We start from the raw sequence: 19,285 nt of genomic DNA on the forward strand, positions 1-19,285 counted from the left end.
CCCATTCAGGTACGGCCACCAGCTAGTCTCCCATTCAGGTACGGCCACCAGCTAGTCTCCCATTCAGGTACGGCCACCAGCTAGCCTCCCATTCAGGTACGGCAACCAGCTAGTCTCCCATTCAGGTACGGCCACCAGCTAGTCTCCCATTCAGGTACGGCCACCAGCTCGCCATCCCATTCAGGTACGGCCACCAGCTCGCCATCCCATTCAGGTACGGCCACCAGCTAGTCTCCCATTCAGGTACGGCCACCAGCTCGCCATCCCATTCAGGTACGGCCACCAGCTAGTCTCCCATTCAGGTACGGCCACCAGCTCGCCATCCCATTCAGGTACGGCCACCAGCTAGTCTCCCATTCAGGTACGGCCACCAGCTAGTCTCCCATTCAAGTACGGCCACCAGCTCGCCATCCCATTCAGGTACGGCCACCAGCTAGTCTCCCATTCAGGTACGGCCACCAGCTAGTCTCCCATTCAGGTACGGCCACCAGCTAGTCTCCCATTCAGGTACGGCCACCAGCTAGTCTCCCATTCAGGTACGGCCACCAGCTAGTCTCCCATTCAGGTACGGCCACCAGCTAGTCTCCCATTCAGGTACGGCAACCAGCTAGTCTCCCATTCAGGTACGGCCACCAGCTCGCCATCCCATTCAGGTACGGCCACCAGCTAGCCTCCCATTCAGGTACGGCCACCAGCTAGTCTCCCATTCAGGTACGGCCACCAGCTAGTCTCCCATTCAGGTACGGCCACCAGCTAGTCTCCCATTCAGGTACGGCCACCAGCTCGCCATCCCATTCAGGTACGGCCACCAGCTAGTCTCCCATTCAGGTACGGCCACCAGCTAGTCTCCCATTCAGGTACGGCCACCAGCTAGTCTCCCATTCAGGTACGGCCACCAGCTAGTCTCCCATTCAGGTACGGCCACCAGCTAGCCACCCATTCAAGTACGGCCACCAGCTAGTCACCCATTCAGGTACGGCCACCAGCTCGCCATCCCATTCAGGTACGGCCACCAGCTAGTCACCCATTCAGGTACGGCCACCAGCTAGCCACCCATTCAAGTACGGCCACCAGCTCGCCATCCCATTCAGGTACGGCCACCAGCTAGTCTCCCATTCAGGTACGGCCACCAGCTAGCCACCCATTCAAGTACGGCCACCAGCTCGCCATCCCATTCAGGTACGGCCACCAGCTAGTCTCCCATTCAGGTACGGCCACCAGCTAGTCTCCCATTCAGGTACGGCCACCAGCTAGTCTCCCATTCAGGTACGGCCACCAGCTAGTCTCCCATTCAGGTACGGCCACCAGCTCGCCATCCCATTCAGGTACGGCCACCAGCTAGCCTCCCATTCAAGTACGGCCACCAGCTAGTCTCCCATTCAGGTACGGCCACCAGCTAGTCTCCCATTCAGGTACGGCCACCAGCTCGCCATCCCATTCAGGTACGGCCACCAGCTAGTCTCCCATTCAGGTACGGCCACCAGCTAGTCTCCCATTCAGGTACGGCCACCAGCTCGCCATCCCATTCAGGTACGGCCACCAGCTAGTCTCCCATTCAGGTACGGCCACCAGCTAGTCTCCCATTCAAGTACGGCCACCAGCTAGTCTCCCATTCAGGTACGGCCACCAGCTAGTCTCCCATTCAGGTACGGCCACCAGCTAGCCTCCCATTCAGGTACGGCCACCAGCTCGCCATCCCATTCAGGTACGGCCACCAGCTAGTCTCCCATTCAGGTACGGCCACCAGCTAGTCTCCCATTCAGGTACGGCCACCAGCTAGTCTCCCATTCAGGTACGGCCACCAGCTAGTCTCCCATTCAGGTACGGCCACCAGCTAGTCTCCCATTCAGGTACGGCCACCAGCTAGTCTCCCATTCAGGTACGGCCACCAGCTAGTCTCCCATTCAGGTACGGCCACCAGCTAGTCTCCCATTCAGGTACGGCCACCAGCTAGTCTCCCATTCAGGTACGGCCACCAGCTCGCCACCCATTCAGGTACGGCCACCAGCTAGTCTCCCATTCAGGTACGGCCACCAGCTAGCCTCCCATTCAGGTACGGCCACCAGCTCGCCACCCATTCAGGTACGGCCACCAGCTAGCCACCCCATTCAGGTACGGCCACCAGCTAGTCTCCCATTCAGGTACGGCCACCAGCTAGTCTCCCATTCAGGTACGGCCACCAGCTAGTCTCCCATTCAGGTACGGCCACCAGCTCGCCATCCCATTCAGGTACGGCCACCAGCTAGTCTCCCATTCAGGTACGGCCACCAGCTAGTCTCCCATTCAGGTACGGCCACCAGCTAGCCACCCATTCAGGTACGGCCACCAGCTAGTCTCCCATTCAGGTACGGCCACCAGCTAGTCTCCCATTCAGGTACGGCCACCAGCTAGTCTCCTATTCAGGTACGGCCACCAGCTAGTCTCCCATTCAGGTACGGCCACCAGCTCGCCACCAATTCAGGTACGGCCACCAGCTAGTCTCCCATTCAGGTACGGCCACCAGCTAGCCACCCATTCAGGTACGGCCACCAGCTAGCCACCCATTCAGGTACGGCCACCAGCTAGTCTCCCATTCAGGTACGGCCACCAGCTAGCCACCCATTCAGGTACGGCCACCAGCTAGCCACCCATTCAGGTACGGCCACCAGCTAGTCTCCCATTCAGGTACGGCCACCAGCTAGTCTCCCATTCAGGTACGGCCACCAGCTAGTCTCCCATTCAGGTACGGCCACCAGCTAGCCACCCATTCAGGTACGGCCACCAGCTAGTCTCCCATTCAGGTACGGCCACCAGCTAGTCTCCCATTCAGGTACGGCCACCAGCTAGTCTCCCATTCAGGTACGGCCTCCAGCTAGTCTCCCATTCAGGTACGGCCACCAGCTAGTCTCCCATTCAGGTACGGCCACCAGCTAGTCTCCAATTCAGGTACGGCCACCAGCTCGCCACCCATTCAGGTACGGCCACCAGCTAGTCTCCCATTCAGGTACGGCCACCAGCTAGCCACCCATTCAGGTACGGCCACCAGCTAGTCTCCCATTCAGGTACGGCCACCAGCTAGTCTCCCATTCAGGTACGGCCACCAGCTAGTCTCCCATTCAGGTACGGCCACCAGCTAGTCTCCCATTCAGGTACGGCCACCAGCTAGTCTCCCATTCAGGTACGGCCACCAGCTAGTCTCCCATTCAGGTACGGCCACCAGCTCGCCATCCCATTCAGGTACGGCCACCAGCTCGCCATCCCATTCAGGTACAGCCACCAGCTAGTCTCCCATTCAGGTACGGCCACCAGCTCGCCATCCCATTCAGGTACGGCCACCAGCTCGCCATCCGATTCAGGTACGGCCACCAGCTAGTCTCCCATTCAGGTACGGCCACCAGCTAGTCTCCCATTCAGGTACGGCCACCAGCTAGTCTCCCATTCAGGTACGGCCACCAGCTAGTCTCCCATTCAGGTACGGCCACCAGCTAGTCTCCCATTCAGGTACGGCCACCAGCTAGTCTCCCATTCAGGTACGGCCACCAGCTAGTCTCCCATTCAGGTACGGCCACCAGCTAGTCTCCCATTCAGGTACGGCCACCAGCTAGTCTCCCATTCAGGTACGGCCACCAGCTAGTCTCCCATTCAGGTACGGCCACCAGCTAGTCACCCATTCAGGTACGGCCACCAGCTAGTCTCCCATTCAGGTACGGCCACCAGCTCGCCATCCGATTCAGGTACGGCCACCAGCTAGTCTCCCATTCAGGTACGGCCACCAGCTAGTCTCCCATTCAGGTACGGCCACCAGCTAGTCTCCCATTCAGGTACGGCCACCAGCTAGTCTCCCATTCAGGTACGGCCACCAGCTAGTCTCCCATTCAGGTACGGCCACCAGCTAGTCTCCCATTCAGGTACGGCCACCAGCTAGTCTCCCATTCAGGTACGGCCACCAGCTAGTCTCCCATTCAAGTACGGCCACCAGCTAGTCTCCCATTCAGGTACGGCCACCAGCTAGTCTCCCATTCAGGTACGGCCACCAGCTAGTCTCCCATTCAGGTACGGCCACCAGCTAGTCTCCCATTCAGGTACGGCCACCAGCTCGCCATCCCATTCAGGTACGGCCACCAGCTAGCCTCCCATTCAGGTACGGCCACCAGCTCGCCATCCCATTCAGGTACGGCCACCAGCTAGTCTCCCATTCAGGTACGGCCACCAGCTAGTCTCCCATTCAGGTACGGCCACCAGCTAGTCTCCCATTCAGGTACGGCCACCAGCTAGTCTCCCATTCAGGTACGGCCACCAGCTCGCCATCCCATTCAGGTACGGCCACCAGCTAGTCTCCCATTCAGGTACGGCCACCAGCTAGCCTCCCATTCAGGTACGGCCACCAGCTAGTCTCCCATTCAGGTACGGCCACCAGCTAGTCTCCCATTCAGGTACGGCCACCAGCTCGCCATCCCATTCAGGTACGGCCACCAGCTCGCCACCCATTCAGGTACGGCCACCAGCTAGCCTCCCATTCAGGTACGGCCACCAGCTAGTCTCCCATTCAGGTACGGCCACCAGCTAGTCTCCCATTCAGGTACGGCCACCAGCTAGTCTCCCATTCAGGTACGGCCACCAGCTAGCCTCCCATTCAGGTACGGCCACCAGCTAGTCTCCCATTCAGGTACGGCCACCAGCTAGTCTCCCATTCAGGTACGGCCACCAGCTCGCCACCCCATTCAGGTACGGCCACCAGCTAGTCTCCCATTCAGGTACGGCCACCAGCTAGTCTCCCATTCAGGTACGGCCACCAGCTAGTCTCCCATTCAGGTACGGCCACCAGCTAGTCTCCCATTCAGGTACGGCCACCAGCTAGTCACCCATTCAGGTACGGCCACCAGCTAGTCTCCCATTCAGGTACGGCCACCAGCTAGTCTCCCATTCAGGTACGGCCACCAGCTAGTCTCCCATTCAGGTACGGCCACCAGCTCGCCACCCATTCAGGTACGGCCACCAGCTAGTCTCCCATTCAGGTACGGCCACCAGCTAGTCTCCCATTCAGGTACGGCCACCAGCTAGTCTCCCATTCAGGTACGGCCACCAGCTAGTCTCCCATTCAGGTACGGCCACCAGCTAGCCTCCCATTCAGGTACGGCCACCAGCTAGTCTCCCATTCAAGTACGGCCACCAGCTAGTCTCCCATTCAGGTACGGCCACCAGCTAGTCTCCCATTCAGGTACGGCCACCAGCTAGTCTCCCATTCAGGTACGGCCACCAGCTAGTCTCCCATTCAGGTACGGCCACCAGCTAGTCACCCATTCAGGTACGGCCACCAGCTAGTCTCCCATTCAGGTACGGCCACCAGCTAGTCTCCCATTCAGGTACGGCCACCAGCTAGTCACCCATTCAGGTACGGCCACCAGCTAGTCTCCCATTCAGGTACGGCCACCAGCTAGTCTCCCATTCAGGTACGGCCACCAGCTAGTCTCCCATTCAGGTACGGCCACCAGCTAGTCTCCCATTCAGGTACGGCCACCAGCTAGTCTCCCATTCAGGTACGGCCACCAGCTCGCCATCCCATTCAGGTACGGCCACCAGCTAGCCTCCCATTCAGGTACGGCCACCAGCTCGCCATCCCATTCAGGTACGGCCACCAGCTAGTCTCCCATTCAGGTACGGCCACCAGCTAGTCTCCCATTCAGGTACGGCCACCAGCTAGTCTCCCATTCAGGTACGGCCACCAGCTCGCCATCCCATTCAGGTACGGCCACCAGCTAGTCTCCCATTCAGGTACGGCCACCAGCTAGTCTCCCATTCAGGTACGGCCACCAGCTAGTCTCCCATTCAGGTACGGCCACCAGCTAGTCTCCCATTCAGGTACGGCCACCAGCTAGTCTCCCATTCAGGTACGGCCACCAGCTAGTCTCCCATTCAGGTACGGCCACCAGCTAGCCTCCCATTCAGGTACGGCCACCAGCTCGCCTCCCATTCAGGTACGGCCACCAGCTAGTCTCCCATTCAGGTACGGCCACCAGCTAGTCTCCCATTCAGGTACGGCCACCAGCTCGCCATCCCATTCAGGTACGGCCACCAGCTCGCCATCCCATTCAGGTACGGCCACCAGCTAGTCTCCCATTCAGGTACGGCCACCAGCTAGTCTCCCATTCAGGTACGGCCACCAGCTAGTCTCCCATTCAGGTACGGCCACCAGCTAGTCTCCCATTCAGGTACGGCCACCAGCTAGTCTCCCATTCAGGTACGGCCACCAGCTAGTCTCCCATTCAGGTACGGCCACCAGCTAGTCTCCCATTCAGGTACGGCCACCAGCTAGTCTCCCATTCAGGTACGGCCACCAGCTAGCCTCCCATTCAGGTACGGCCACCAGCTAGTCTCCCATTCAGGTACGGCCACCAGCTAGTCTCCCATTCAGGTACGGCCACCAGCTAGTCTCCCATTCAGGTACGGCCACCAGCTAGTCACCCATTCAGGTACGGCCACCAGCTAGTCTCCCATTCAGGTACGGCCACCAGCTAGTCTCCCATTCAGGTACGGCCACCAGCTAGTCTCCCATTCAGGTACGGCCACCAGCTCGCCACCCATTCAGGTACGGCCACCAGCTAGTCTCCCATTCAGGTACGGCCACCAGCTAGTCTCCCATTCAGGTACGGCCACCAGCTAGTCTCCCATTCAGGTACGGCCACCAGCTAGTCTCCCATTCAGGTACGGCCACCAGCTAGCCTCCCATTCAGGTACGGCCACCAGCTAGTCTCCCATTCAAGTACGGCCACCAGCTAGTCTCCCATTCAGGTACGGCCACCAGCTAGTCTCCCATTCAGGTACGGCCACCAGCTAGTCTCCCATTCAGGTACGGCCACCAGCTAGTCTCCCATTCAGGTACGGCCACCAGCTAGTCACCCATTCAGGTACGGCCACCAGCTAGTCTCCCATTCAGGTACGGCCACCAGCTAGTCTCCCATTCAGGTACGGCCACCAGCTAGTCACCCATTCAGGTACGGCCACCAGCTAGTCTCCCATTCAGGTACGGCCACCAGCTAGTCTCCCATTCAGGTACGGCCACCAGCTAGTCTCCCATTCAGGTACGGCCACCAGCTAGTCTCCCATTCAGGTACGGCCACCAGCTAGTCTCCCATTCAGGTACGGCCACCAGCTCGCCATCCCATTCAGGTACGGCCACCAGCTAGCCTCCCATTCAGGTACGGCCACCAGCTCGCCATCCCATTCAGGTACGGCCACCAGCTAGTCTCCCATTCAGGTACGGCCACCAGCTAGTCTCCCATTCAGGTACGGCCACCAGCTAGTCTCCCATTCAGGTACGGCCACCAGCTCGCCATCCCATTCAGGTACGGCCACCAGCTAGTCTCCCATTCAGGTACGGCCACCAGCTAGTCTCCCATTCAGGTACGGCCACCAGCTAGTCTCCCATTCAGGTACGGCCACCAGCTAGTCTCCCATTCAGGTACGGCCACCAGCTAGTCTCCCATTCAGGTACGGCCACCAGCTAGTCTCCCATTCAGGTACGGCCACCAGCTAGCCTCCCATTCAGGTACGTCCACCAGCTCGCCTCCCATTCAGGTACGGCCACCAGCTAGTCTCCCATTCAGGTACGGCCACCAGCTAGTCTCCCATTCAGGTACGGCCACCAGCTCGCCATCCCATTCAGGTACGGCCACCAGCTCGCCATCCCATTCAGGTACGGCCACCAGCTAGTCTCCCATTCAGGTACGGCCACCAGCTAGTCTCCCATTCAGGTACGGCCACCAGCTAGTCTCCCATTCAGGTACGGCCACCAGCTAGTCTCCCATTCAGGTACGGCCACCAGCTAGTCTCCCATTCAGGTACGGCCACCAGCTAGTCTCCCATTCAGGTACGGCCACCAGCTAGTCTCCCATTCAGGTACGGCCACCAGCTAGTCTCCCATTCAGGTACGGCCACCAGCTAGCCTCCCATTCAGGTACGGCCACCAGCTAGTCTCCCATTCAGGTACGGCCACCAGCTAGTCTCCCATTCAGGTACGGCCACCAGCTAGTCTCCCATTCAGGTACGGCCACCAGCTAGTCTCCCATTCAGGTACGGCCACCAGCTAGTCTCCCATTCAGGTACGGCCACCAGCTAGCCTCCCATTCAGGTACGGCCACCAGCTAGCCTCCCATTCAGGTACGGCCACCAGCTAGTCTCCCATTCAGGTACGGCCACCAGCTAGTCTCCCATTCAGGTACGGCCACCAGCTAGTCTCCCATTCAGGTACGGCCACCAGCTAGTCTCCCATTCAGGTACGGCCACCAGCTAGCCTCCCATTCAGGTACGGCCACCAGCTAGCCTCCCATTCAGGTACGGCCACCAGCTAGTCTCCCATTCAGGTACGGCCACCAGCTAGCCTCCCATTCAGGTACGGCCACCAGCTAGCCTCCCATTCAGGTACGGCCACCAGCTAGTCTCCCATTCAGGTACGGCCACCAGCTAGTCTCCCATTCAGGTACGGCCACCAGCTAGTCTCCCATTCAGGTACGGCCACCAGCTAGTCTCCCATTCAGGTACGGCCACCAGCTAGTCTCCCATTCAGGTACGGCCACCAGCTAGTCTCCCATTCAAGTACGGACAACCAGCTAGCCACCCATTCAGGTACGGCCACCAGCTAGCCTCCCATTCAAGTACGGACAACCAGCTAGCCTCCCATTCAGGTACGGCCACCAGCTAGCCTCCCATTCAGGTACGGCCACCAGCTAGTCTCCCATTCAGGTACGGCCACCAGCTAGTCTCCCATTCAGGTACGGCCACCAGCTAGTCTCCCATTCAAGTACGGCCACCAGCTAGCCTCCCATTCAGGTACGGCCACCAGCTAGTCTCCCATTCAGGTACGGCCACCAGCTAGCCTCCCATTCAGGTACGGCCACCAGCTAGTCTCCCATTCAGGTACGGCCACCAGCTAGTCTCCCATTCAGGTACGGCCACCAGCTAGTCTCCCATTCAAGTACGGCCACCAGCTAGCCACCCATTCAGGTACGGCCACCAGCTAGTCTCCCATTCAGGTACGGACAACCAGCTAGTCTCCCATTCAGGTACGGCCACCAGCTAGTCTCCCATTCAAGTACGGCCACCAGCTAGTCTCCCATTCAAGTACGGCAACCAGCTAGTCTCCCATTCAAGTACGGCCACCAGCTAGTCTCCCATTCAGGTACGGCCACCAGCTAGCCTCCCATTCAGGTACGGCCACCAGCTCGCCACCCATTCAGGTACGGCCACCAGCTAGTCTCCCATTCAGGTACGGCCACCAGCTAGTCTCCCATTCAGGTACGGACAACCAGCTAGCCACCCATTCAGGTACGGCCACCAGCTAGTCTCCCATTCAGGTACGGACAACCAGCTAGCCACCCATTCAGGTACGGCCACCAGCTAGTCTCCCATTCAGGTACGGCCACCAGCTAGTCTCCCATTCAAGTACGGCCACCAGCTAGTCTCCCATTCAGGTACGGCCACCAGCTAGTCTCTCATTCAGGTACGGCCACCAGCTAGCCTCCCATTCAGGTACGGACAACCAGCTAGTCTCCCATTCAGGTACGGCCACCAGCTAGCCTCCCATTCAGGTACGGACAACCAGCTAGTCTCCCATTCAGGTACGGCCACCAGCTCGCCTCCCATTCAAGTACGGCCACCAGCTAGTCTCCCATTCAGGTACGGCCACCAGCTCGCCATCCCATTCAGGTACGGACAACCAGCTAGCCTCCCATTCAGGTACGGCCACCAGCTAGCCTCCCATTCAAGTACGGACAACCAGCTAGTCTCCCATTCAGGTACGGCCACCAGCTAGCCTCCCATTCAAGTACGGACAACCAGCTAGCCTCCCATTCAAGTACGGACACCAGCTAGTCTCCCATTCAGGTACGGCCACCAGCTAGTCTCCCATTCAGGTACGGCCACCAGCTAGTCTCCCATTCAAGTACGGCCACCAGCTAGCCTCCCATTCAAGTACGGCCACCAGCTAGTCTCCCATTCAGGTACGGCCACCAGCTAGTCTCCCATTCAGGTACGGCCACCAGCTAGCCTCCCATTCAAGTACGGCCACCAGCTAGTCTCCCATTCAAGTACGGCCACCAGCTAGTCTCCCATTCAGGTACGGCCACCAGCTAGTCTCCCATTCAGGTACGGCCACCAGCTAGTCTCCCATTCAAGTACGGACAACCAGCTAGCCACCCATTCAGGTACGGCCACCAGCTAGTCTCCCATTCAGGTACGGCCACCAGCTAGTCTCCCATTCAGGTACGGCCACCAGCTAGTCTCCCATTCAGGTACGGCCACCAGCTAGCCACCCATTCAGGTACGGCCACCAGCTAGTCTCCCATTCAGGTACGGCCACCAGCTAGTCTCCCATTCAGGTACGGCCACCAGCTAGTCTCCCATTCAGGTACGGCCACCAGCTAGTCTCCCATTCAGGTACGGACACCAGCTAGTCTCCCATTCAGGTACGGCCACCAGCTAGCCTCCCATTCAAGTACGGCCACCAGCTAGCCTCCCATTCAGGTACGGCCACCAGCTAGTCTCCCATTCAGGTACGGCCACCAGCTAGTCTCCCATTCAGGTACGGCCACCAGCTAGTCTCCCATTCAGGTACGGCCACCAGCTAGTCTCCCATTCAGGTACGGCCACCAGCTAGCCTCCCATTCAGGTACGGCCACCAGCTAGTCTCCCATTCAGGTACGGCCACCAGCTAGTCTCCCATTCAAGTACGGACACCGGCTAGTCTCCCATTCAGGTACGGCCACCGGCTAGTCTCCCATTCAGGTACGGCCACCGGCTAGTCTCCCATTCAGGTACGGCCACCGGCTAGTCTCCCATTCAGGTACGGCCACCGGCTAGTCTCCCATTCAGGTACGGCCACCGGCTAGTCTCCCATTCAGGTACGGCCACCAGCTAGTCTCCCATTCAGGTACGGCCACCAGCTAGTCTCCCATTCAGGTACGGCCACCAGCTAGCCTCCCATTCAAGTACGGCCACCAGCTAGCCTCCCATTCAGGTACGGACAACCAGCTAGTCTCCCATTCAGGTACGGCCACCAGCTAGTCACCCATTCAGGTACGGCCACCAGCTAGCCTCCCATTCAGGTACGGCCACCAGCTAGTCTCCCATTCAGGTACGGCCACCAGCTAGCCATCCCATTCAGGTACGGCCACCAGCTAGTCTCCCATTCAGGTACGGCCACCAGCTAGCCTCCCATTCAGGTACGGCCACCAGCTAGTCTCCCATTCAGGTACGGCCACCAGCTAGTCTCCCATTCAGGTACGGCCACCAGCTAGTCTCCCATTCAGGTACGGCCACCAGCTAGCCTCCCATTCAGGTACGGACAACCAGCTAGTCTCCCATTCAGGTACGGCCACCAGCTAGTCTCCCATTCAGGTACGGCCACCAGCTAGTCTCCCATTCAGGTACGGACACCAGCTAGTCTCCCATTCTAGTACGGACAACCAGCTAGCCTCCCATTCAAGTACGGCCACCAGCTAGTCTCCCATTCAGGTACGGCCACCAGCTAGTCTCCCATTCAGGTACGGCCACCAGCTAGTCTCCCATTCAGGTACGGCCACCAGCTAGTCTCCCATTCAAGTACGGCCACCAGCTAGCCTCCCATTCAGGTACGGCCACCAGCTAGTCTCCCATTCAGGTACGGCCACCAGCTAGCCTCCCATTCAGGTACGGCCACCAGCTAGTCTCCCATTCAGGTACGGCCACCAGCTAGTCTCCCATTCAGGTACGGCCACCAGCTAGTCTCCCATTCAAGTACGGCCACCAGCTAGCCACCCATTCAGGTACGGCCACCAGCTAGTCTCCCATTCAGGTACGGACAACCAGCTAGTCTCCCATTCAGGTACGGCCACCAGCTAGTCTCCCATTCAAGTACGGCCACCAGCTAGTCTCCCATTCAAGTACGGCAACCAGCTAGTCTCCCATTCAAGTACGGCCACCAGCTAGTCTCCCATTCAGGTACGGCCACCAGCTAGCCTCCCATTCAGGTACGGCCACCAGCTCGCCACCCATTCAGGTACGGCCACCAGCTAGTCTCCCATTCAGGTACGGCCACCAGCTAGTCTCCCATTCAGGTACGGACAACCAGCTAGCCACCCATTCAGGTACGGCCACCAGCTAGTCTCCCATTCAGGTACGGACAACCAGCTAGCCACCCATTCAGGTACGGCCACCAGCTAGTCTCCCATTCAGGTACGGCCACCAGCTAGTCTCCCATTCAGGTACGGCCACCAGCTAGTCTCCCATTCAAGTACGGCCACCAGCTAGTCTCCCATTCAGGTACGGCCACCAGCTAGTCTCTCATTCAGGTACGGCCACCAGCTAGCCTCCCATTCAGGTACGGACAACCAGCTAGTCTCCCATTCAGGTACGGCCACCAGCTAGCCTCCCATTCAGGTACGGACAACCAGCTAGTCTCCCATTCAGGTACGGCCACCAGCTCGCCTCCCATTCAAGTACGGCCACCAGCTAGTCTCCCATTCAGGTACGGCCACCAGCTCGCCATCCCATTCAGGTACGGACAACCAGCTAGCCTCCCATTCAGGTACGGCCACCAGCTAGCCTCCCATTCAAGTACGGACAACCAGCTAGTCTCCCATTCAGGTACGGCCACCAGCTAGCCTCCCATTCAAGTACGGACAACCAGCTAGCCTCCCATTCAAGTACGGACACCAGCTAGTCTCCCATTCAGGTACGGCCACCAGCTAGTCTCCCATTCAGGTACGGCCACCAGCTAGTCTCCCATTCAAGTACGGCCACCAGCTAGCCTCCCATTCAAGTACGGCCACCAGCTAGTCTCCCATTCAGGTACGGCCACCAGCTAGTCTCCCATTCAGGTACGGCCACCAGCTAGCCTCCCATTCAAGTACGGCCACCAGCTAGTCTCCCATTCAAGTACGGCCACCAGCTAGTCTCCCATTCAGGTACGGCCACCAGCTAGTCTCCCATTCAGGTACGGCCACCAGCTAGTCTCCCATTCAAGTACGGACAACCAGCTAGCCACCCATTCAGGTACGGCCACCAGCTAGTCTCCCATTCAGGTACGGCCACCAGCTAGTCTCCCATTCAGGTACGGCCACCAGCTAGTCTCCCATTCAGGTACGGCCACCAGCTAGCCACCCATTCAGGTACGGCCACCAGCTAGTCTCCCATTCAGGTACGGCCACCAGCTAGTCTCCCATTCAGGTACGGCCACCAGCTAGTCTCCCATTCAGGTACGGCCACCAGCTAGTCTCCCATTCAGGTACGGACACCAGCTAGTCTCCCATTCAGGTACGGCCACCAGCTAGCCTCCCATTCAAGTACGGCCACCAGCTAGCCTCCCATTCAGGTACGGCCACCAGCTAGTCTCCCATTCAGGTACGGCCACCAGCTAGTCTCCCATTCAGGTACGGCCACCAGCTAGTCTCCCATTCAGGTACGGCCACCAGCTAGTCTCCCATTCAGGTACGGCCACCAGCTAGCCTCCCATTCAGGTACGGCCACCAGCTAGTCTCCCATTCAGGTACGGCCACCAGCTAGTCTCCCATTCAAGTACGGACACCAGCTAGTCTCCCATTCAGGTACGGCCACCGGCTAGTCTCCCATTCAGGTACGGCCACCGGCTAGTCTCCCATTCAGGTACGGCCACCGGCTAGTCTCCCATTCAGGTACGGCCACCGGCTAGTCTCCCATTCAGGTACGGCCACCGGCTAGTCTCCCATTCAGGTACGGCCACCGGCTAGTCTCCCATTCAGGTACGGCCACCAGCTAGTCTCCCATTCAGGTACGGCCACCAGCTAGCCTCCCATTCAGGTACGGACAACCAGCTAGTCTCCCATTCAGGTACGGCCACCAGCTAGTCACCCATTCAGGTACGGCCACCAGCTAGCCTCCCATTCAGGTACGGCCACCAGCTAGTCTCCCATTCAGGTACGGCCACCAGCTAGCCATCCCATTCAGGTACGGCCACCAGCTAGTCTCCCATTCAGGTACGGCCACCAGCTAGTCTCCCATTCAGGTACGGCCACCAGCTAGTCTCCCATTCAGGTACGGCCACCAGCTAGCCTCCCATTCAGGTACGGACAACCAGCTAGTCTCCCATTCAGGTACGGCCACCAGCTAGTCTCCCATTCAGGTACGGCCACCAGCTAGTCTCCCATTCAGGTACGGACACCAGCTAGTCTCCCATTCTAGTACGGACAACCAGCTAGCCTCCCATTCAAGTACGGCCACCAGCTAGTCTCCCATTCAGGTACGGCCACCAGCTAGTCTCCCATTCAGGTACGGCCACCAGCTAGTCTCCCATTCAGGTACGGCCACCAGCTAGTCTCCCATTCAGGTACGGCCACCAGCTAGTCTCCCATTCAGGTACGGCCACCAGCTAGTCTCCCATTCAGGTACGGCCACCAGCTAGTCTCCCATTCAGGTACGGCCACCAGCTAGTCTCCCATTCAGGTACGGCCACCAGCTAGTCTCCCATTCAGGTACGGCCACCAGCTAGTCTCCCATTCAGGTACGGCCACCAGCTAGTCTCCCATTCAAGTACGGCCACCAGCTAGTCTCCCATTCAGGTACGGCCACCAGCTAGTCTCCCATTCAGGTACGGCCACCAGCTAGTCTCCCATTCAGGTACGGCCACCAGCTAGTCTCCCATTCAGGTACGGCCACCAGCTAGTCTCCCATTCAGGTACGGCCACCAGCTAGTCTCCCATTCAGGTACGGCCACCAGCTAGTCTCCCATTCAGGTACGGCCACCAGCTAGTCTCCCATTCAGGTACGGCCACCAGCTAGTCTCCCATTCAGGTACGGCCACCAGCTAGTCTCCCATTCAGGTACGGCCACCAGCTAGTCTCCCATTCAGGTACGGCCACCAGCTAGTCTCCCATTCAGGTACGGCCACCAGCTAGTCTCCCATTCAGGTACGGCCACCAGCTAGCCTCCCATTCAAGTACGGCCACCAGCTAGTCTCCCATTCAAGTACGGACAACCAGCTAGCCTCCCATTCAGGTACGGCCACCAGCTAGTCTCCCATTCAGGTACGGCCACCAGCTAGTCTCCCATTCAGGTACGGCCACCAGCTAGCCTCCCATTCAAGTACGGCCACCAGCTAGCCTCCCATTCAGGTACGGCCACCAGCTAGTCTCCCATTCAGGTACGGCCACCAGCTAGTCTCCCATTCAGGTACGGCCACCAGCTAGCCTCCCATTCAGGTACGGCCACCAGCTAGTCTCCCATTCAGGTACGGCCACCAGCTCGCCACCCATTCAGGTACGGCCACCAGCTAGTCTCCCATTCAAGTACGGACACCAGCTAGTCTCCCATTCAGGTACGGCCACCAGCTAGTCTCCCATTCAGGTACGGCCACCAGCTAGCCTCCCATTCAGGTACGGCCACCAGCTAGTCTCCCATTCAGGTACGGCCACCGGCTAGTCTCCCATTCAGGTACGGCCACCGGCTAGTCTCCCATTCAGGTACGGCCACCAGCTAGTCTCCCATTCAGGTACGGCCACCAGCTAGTCTCCCATTCAGGTACGGCCACCAGCTAGCCTCCCATTCAAGTACGGCCACCAGCTAGCCTCCCATTCAGGTACGGACAACCAGCTTGTCTCCCATTCAGGTACGGCCACCAGCTAGTCTCCCATTCAGGTACGGCCACCAGCTAGCCTCCCATTCAGGTACGGCCACCAGCTAGTCTCCCATTCAAGTACGGACAACCAGCTAGTCTCCCATTCAAGTACGGACAACCAGCTAGCCTCCCAGCTAGCCTCCCAGGGAGACTAACACGGCCGGTGATGAAGAGGGAGACTAACACGGCTGGCAGTGAAGAGGGAGACTAACACGGCCGGCGGTGATGAAGAGGGAGACTAACACGGCCGGCGCTGAAGAGGGAGACTAACACGGCTGGCGGTGAAGAGGGAGACTAACACGGCTGGCGGTGAAGAGGGAGACTAACACGGCTGGCGGTGAAGAGGGAGAATAACACGGCCGGCGATGAAGAGGGAGACTAACACGGCTGGTGATGAAGAGGGAGACTAACACGGCCGGCGGTGAAGAGGGAGACTAACACGGCTGAAGAGGGAGACTAAGACGGCCGGTGCTGAAGAGGGAGACTAACACGGCCGGGGCTGAAGAGGGAGACTAACACGGCCGGGGCTGAAGAGGGAGACTAACACGGCCGGGGCTGAAGAAGAAGACTAACACGGCTGGGGCTGAAGAGGGAGACTAACACGGCCGGGGCTGAAGAGGGAGACTAACACGGCCGGGGCTGAAGAAGAAGACTAACACGGCTGGGGCTGAAGAGGGAGACTAACACGGCCGGTGATGAAGAGGGACACTAACACGGCCGGCGCTGAAGAGGGAGACTAACACGGCCGGTGATAGCACATGCTCAGATCAAACACACCTCTGGAATACCTAATCATTATAAAGATGGCTGAGAAAACCAGGTGTTTTTATCAACGTATGCTTAGTTAGGATTTTGATCGTACGCCGATTAAGATAATCAGAGTAAGGTGTTTACATGCCTACTGCCATAATCAGTTTAATATCTAATTATTACCGTGCATGTAAACGTATCGAAAATAAATATATTTTTTTTGTTTCTCTAAATCATTGTCACCATGGTTAATCATAAAAATGTGAATTAAAATGACAAAAATCTCAAATTCAACGAAATGTGAGATCACCGGCCTCTATCATATGACCACATTGATACGGCGTGATCTATTGGCGGGTAAAGAAATTAGCTCGTGGAACGCGCGGCCTCGTGGAACGCGCGGCCTCTTGGAACGCGCGGCCTCTTGGAACGCGCGGCCTCTTGGAACGCGCGGCCTCTTGGAACGCGCGGCCTCTTGGAACGCGCGGCCTCTTGGAACGCGCGGCCTCTTGGAACGCGCGGCCTCTTGGAACGCGCGGCCTCTTGGAACGCGCGGCCTCTTGGAACGCGCGGCCTCTTGGCCAATGCTGCAGTAGGCCCTTCCATTGCTCTTTCACACCGAGGAACGGTGATTATCGAGGGGGTAGATTATCGGAAAGATTTTTCAAATAGCGTACTGTGAAGAACTATAGTTTTAATATATTATCATACGCAATGGCGGTAAAAAAAATAAAAAAAATAAACACTTTCCTACATTTCCACGCAGCACGCCAGGTACTTCTATTCGTGTTCAGGCATCTGCGCTCCCTCAACATAACCAGGGCAGAGAAACCAGACACACGCTCCCCCCAACATTATCAGGGCAGAGAAACCAGACACACGCTCCCCCAACATAACCAGGGTAGAGAAACCAGACACACGCTCCCCCAACATAACCAGGGCAGAGAAACCAGACACACGCTCCCTCAACATAACCAGGGCAGAGAAACCAGACACACGCTCCCTCAACATTACCAGGGCAGAGAAACCAGACACACGCCCCCTCAACATAACCAGGGCAGAGAAACCAGACACACGCTCCCCCAACATAACCAGGGCAGAGAAGCCAGACACACGCTCCCTCAACATAACCAGGGCAGAGAAACCAGACACACGCTCCCTCAACATTATCAGGGCAGAGAAACCAGACACACGCTCCCCCCAACATTATCAGGGCAGAGAAACCAGACACACGCTCCCCCAACATAACCAGGGTAGAGAAACCAGACACACGCTCCCTCAACATTACCAGGGCAGAGAAACCAGACACACGCTCCCCCAACATTACCAGGGCAGAGAAACCAGACACACGCTCCCCCAACATTACCAGGGCAGAGAAACCAGACATGCTCCCTCAACATTATCAGGGCAGAGAAACCAGACACACGCTCCCCCCAACATTATCAGGGCAGAGAAACCAGACACACGCTCCCCCAACATAACCAGGGCAGAGAAACCCGAAACACGCTCCCCCAACATAACCAGAGCAGAGAAACCAGACACACGCTCCCTCAACATTATCAGGGCAGAGAAACCAGACACACGCTCCCCCAACATAACCAGGGCAGAGAAACCAGACACACGCCCCCTCAACATTACCAGGACAGAGAAACCAGACACACGCCCCCTCAACATAACCAGGGCAGAGAAACCAGACACATGTTCCCTCACCATGATCAGGACAGAGAAACCAGACACATGTTCTCTCAACATGATCAGGGCAGAGAAACCAGACACACGCTCCCCCAACATAACCAGGGCAGAGAAGCCAGACACACGCTCCCTCAACATAACCAGGGCAGAGAAACCAGACACACGCTCCCTCAACATAACCAGGGCAGAGAAACCAGACACACGCTCCCCCAACATAACCAGGGTAGAGAAACCAGACACACGCTCCCCCAACATAACCAGGGCAGAGAAACCAGACACGCGCTCCCTCAACATTATCAGGACAGAGAAACCAGACACATGCTCATTGCTCACATGATGCACTGCAAACAAAAGATAACGAATTTTTTTTTTACACATCTCGTAAATGATAGTTATGAAATAACCCAAAAGTGTGGCAGGTTGTGAACTCTGCAAACAACGTTTCACGATTCACGAACAACGAGAAGGAGAACGGTAAATGACTGTAATTAATACATGCATTAACAGACATATATACATACAAATGACGGGGATTTAATGGTACATTTACTACTGGTGACACGTAATAGGGAATTAATCAACAACAACAAATCAAAGGGAAAACAATTCACACAATGAATGCGCAAGAATTGGCGGGAGAGAGACGGGCCCTTCCGGAGAGAGAGACGGGCCCTTCCGGAGAGAGAGACGGGCCCTTCCGGAGACTGGCCCTTCCGGAGACTGGCCCTTCCGGAGACTGGCCCTTCCGGAGACTGGCCCTTCCGGAGACTGGCCCTTCCGGAGACTGGCCCTTCCGGAGACTGGCCCTTCCGGAGACTGGCCCTTCCGGAGACTGGCCCTTCCGGAGACTGGCCCTTCCGGAGAGAGAGACTGGCCCTTCCGGAGAGAGAGACTGGCCCTTCCGGAGAGAGAGACTGGCCCTTCCGGAGAGAGAGACTGGCCCTTCCGGAGAGAGAGACTGGCCCTTCCGGAGAGAGAGACTGGCCCTTCCGGAGAGAGAGACTGGCCCTTCCGGAGAGAGAGACTGGCCCTTCTGGAGAGAGAGACTGGCCCTTCTGGAGAGAGAGACTGGCCCTTCTGGAGAGAGAGACTGGCCCTTCTGGAGAGAGAGACTGGCCCTTCTGGAGAGAGAGACTGGCCCTTCTGGAGAGAGAGACTGGCCCTTCTGGAGAGAGAGACTGGCCCTTCTGGAGAGAGAGACTGGCCTATATCTTCACCCCTCCCCCTCTTCTTGTCTCAACA

At 58.0% G+C, this 19,285-nt stretch overlaps 1 protein-coding gene across 2 annotated transcripts in view; it reads right to left on the bottom strand.

Annotated features, from left to right (window-relative positions):
- Window positions 1-19,285, bottom strand: part of ptpn9b (protein tyrosine phosphatase non-receptor type 9b) — a 75,639-nt gene that overhangs the window by 49,934 nt on the left and 6,420 nt on the right. The gene's annotated exons all lie outside the window — the stretch shown is intronic.

This window comes from Salvelinus fontinalis, chromosome 5 (genome assembly GCF_029448725.1).
Source record: "Salvelinus fontinalis isolate EN_2023a chromosome 5, ASM2944872v1, whole genome shotgun sequence".
Taxonomy (NCBI): Eukaryota; Metazoa; Chordata; class Actinopteri; order Salmoniformes; family Salmonidae; genus Salvelinus; species Salvelinus fontinalis.